Genomic DNA, 2,983 nt, shown 5'->3' on the forward strand with positions numbered 1-2,983 from the left:
TCAAAACTTCCACTAGACAAAACTCTGATCTCTCTCTAGGAAGACTGGTGTTCTCATGACAATGTTATTGTTGCTAAAACTTGCTGGAGGCCAGGAAGGAGGGAGCAAGCTGCAAACACGACACCTAAACCTAAAGTCAGCGCTCTGTGCGGTCACACCGGTTGTACCGCCCTAGAGTCGGCCCTTCTCAAAAGGCCTGGCTGCAAGACTGGAGGTGAACTTCACCAATAATTCAAGACACAATAATCAGTTTAAACATTTCAGAGCTAGCAAATGTCAGCTCACAGTTTTTGTTCAACCATTTGGATTTGCAAAAATATAGAAGATGTGCAACAACCAATTTACAAAACAATTAATATTTATTCAATTGATAAAAGACACAACATGGTTCGGAAAAATGGAGAGGGTCGTAAAAGGAAGAAAGGTTGTTCCAAGGGAAACGTGTAAAGGAGTGCTCTAGGGTGTCAAAAAATTCAAAGTATAGGGGGACAGAGAGTTTTAAAGACTGTACATAGAACTGATACTGAATAAACAGTTTGTTGTAGCCTGGCCAATCACAAGATAAAGTTTGCCAATTCACATCAAAAACCAGAAGATTTTTGCTTGGTTGGAATGGGGGTGACAGGAAATTGTGGTCCAGGTACACATGGGGGGATTACGTCGAAGGTTTCGATCCGACTTGACGGCAAACAGGGGTAATTTAAACCTCAGCCATGCAGATCTTCCCCAGGACAGGGCGTGGGAGTGGGCGACCCTAAAACGGAAATTAAAAATGAGTGTAATTATTGAGGGGCCACCTCCAAGTGTTGCCAAAAAAACTTATTTAAAGGTTGCACTTCCAGTGATGTAGAATGCTCACCTTATCAACCGTGTTAGGCGCCAGAAGCGTCAAGGGGGTGAGGCATCAACTATATTCTGTATATGACCTCAATCGTAGTTGTGAATCATCACTTATTGAGGTTATGGTGGGAATTACATCAGTACCTGAAAAATATTAACACTTGTAGTTGCCATGATGAAAAGAAGACAACCTGAATTGTAAAAGAAAGCTAGGGGCATCTCCACTTACCTGCCATAATGTTGCGCTGAGTGCGCACAGGCAGCGGATCTGGCCACCAAATTAGTTAGGGTTACAAAAAACAAATGATGGACGGAATGCTGACAATGCAGACATTCTCCCCCAGTCAAGAGATCTGGGTTAAATCCATCGTTCTTTTGCCCACTACGCCACCCCAGTTCAGACAAGGCCGTATGCAAATCAGTCTTGACCCTGTGCCTCATGGGAACAGTCCAGCCCGAACTGCCAAGCCATGTCTTCCCTGGACCGGAATCAAGCATCCTAGGACCGGTTTCTGGCTATCAGCCGTCATCAGCCAGGATAGCTTGACTCCAGTAGCGTAGTGAGCACGGGACCCACGTCTGGGCATACCCATCCCACTTAGGGCGAAAAGCGTTACAAAAAACAAATGATGGACGGAATGCTGACAATGCAGACATTCTCCCCCAGTCAAGAGATCTGGGTTAAATCCATCGTTCTTTTGCCCACTACGCCACCCCAGTTCAGACAAGGCCATATGCAAATCAGTCTTGAACCTGTGCCTCATGGGAACAGTCCAGCCCGAACTGCCAAGCCATGTCTTCCCTGGACCGGAATCAAGCATCCTAGGACCGGTTTCTGGCTATCAGCCGTCATCAGCCAGGATAGCTTGACTCCAGTAGCGTAGTGAGCACGGGACCCACGTCTGGGCATACCCATCCCACTTAGGGCGAAAAGCGTTACAAAAAACAAATGATGGACGGAATGCTGACAATGCAGACATTCTCCCCCAGTCAGAAGATCTGGGTTAAATCCATCGTTCTTTTGCCCACTACGCCACCCCAGTTCAGACAAGGACGTATGCAAATCAGTCTTGACCCTGTGCCTCATGGGAACAGTCCAGCCCGAACTGCCAAGCCATGTCTTCCCTGGACCGGAATCAAGCATCCTAGGACCGGTTTCTGGCTATCAGCCGTCATCAGCCAGGATAGCTTGACTCCAGTAGCGTAGTGAGCACGGGACCCACGTCTGGGCATACCCATCCCACTTAGGGCCAAAAACGTTACAAAAAACAAATGATGGACGGAATGCTGACAATGCAGACATTCTCCCCCAGTCAAGAGATCTGGGTTAAATCCATCGTTCTTTTGCCCACTACGCCACCCCAGTTCAGACAAGGCCGTATGCAAATCAGTCTTGACCCTGTGCCTCATGGGAACAGTCCAGCCCGAACTGCCAAGCCATGTCTTCCCTGGACCGGAATCAAGCATCCTAGGACCGGTTTCTGGCTATCAGCCGTCATCAGCCAGGATAGCTTGACTCCAGTAGCGTAGTGAGCACGGGACCCACGTCTGGGCATACCCATCCCACTTAGGGCGAAAAGCGTTACAAAAAACAAATGATGGACGGAATGCTGACAATGCAGACATTCTCCCCCAGTCAAGAGATCTGGGTTAAATCCATCGTTCTTTTGCCCACTACGCCACCCCAGTTCAGACAAGGCCATATGCAAATCAGTCTTGACCCTGTGCCTCATGGGAACAGTCCAGCCCGAACTGCCAAGCCATGTCTTCCCTGGACCGGAATCAAGCATCCTAGGACCGGTTTCTGGCTATCAGCCGTCATCAGCCAGGATAGCTTGACTCCAGTAGCGTAGTGAGCACGGGACCCACGTCTGGGCATACCCATCCCACTTAGGGCGAAAAGCGTTACAAAAAACAAATGATGGACGGAATGCTGACAATGCAGACATTCTCCCCCAGTCAAGAGATCTGGGTTAAATCCATCGTTCTTTTGCCCACTACGCCACCCCAGTTCAGACAAGGCCGTATGCAAATCAGTCTTGACCCTGTGCCTCATGGGAACAGTCCAGCCCGAACTGCCAAGCCATGTCTTCCCTGGACCGGAATCAAGCATCCTAGGACCGGTTTCTGGCTATCAGCCATC

The sequence above is a fragment of the Triturus cristatus genome, chromosome 11, assembly GCF_964204655.1.
Source record: "Triturus cristatus chromosome 11, aTriCri1.1, whole genome shotgun sequence".
Lineage (NCBI taxonomy): Eukaryota > Metazoa > Chordata > Amphibia > Caudata > Salamandridae > Triturus > Triturus cristatus.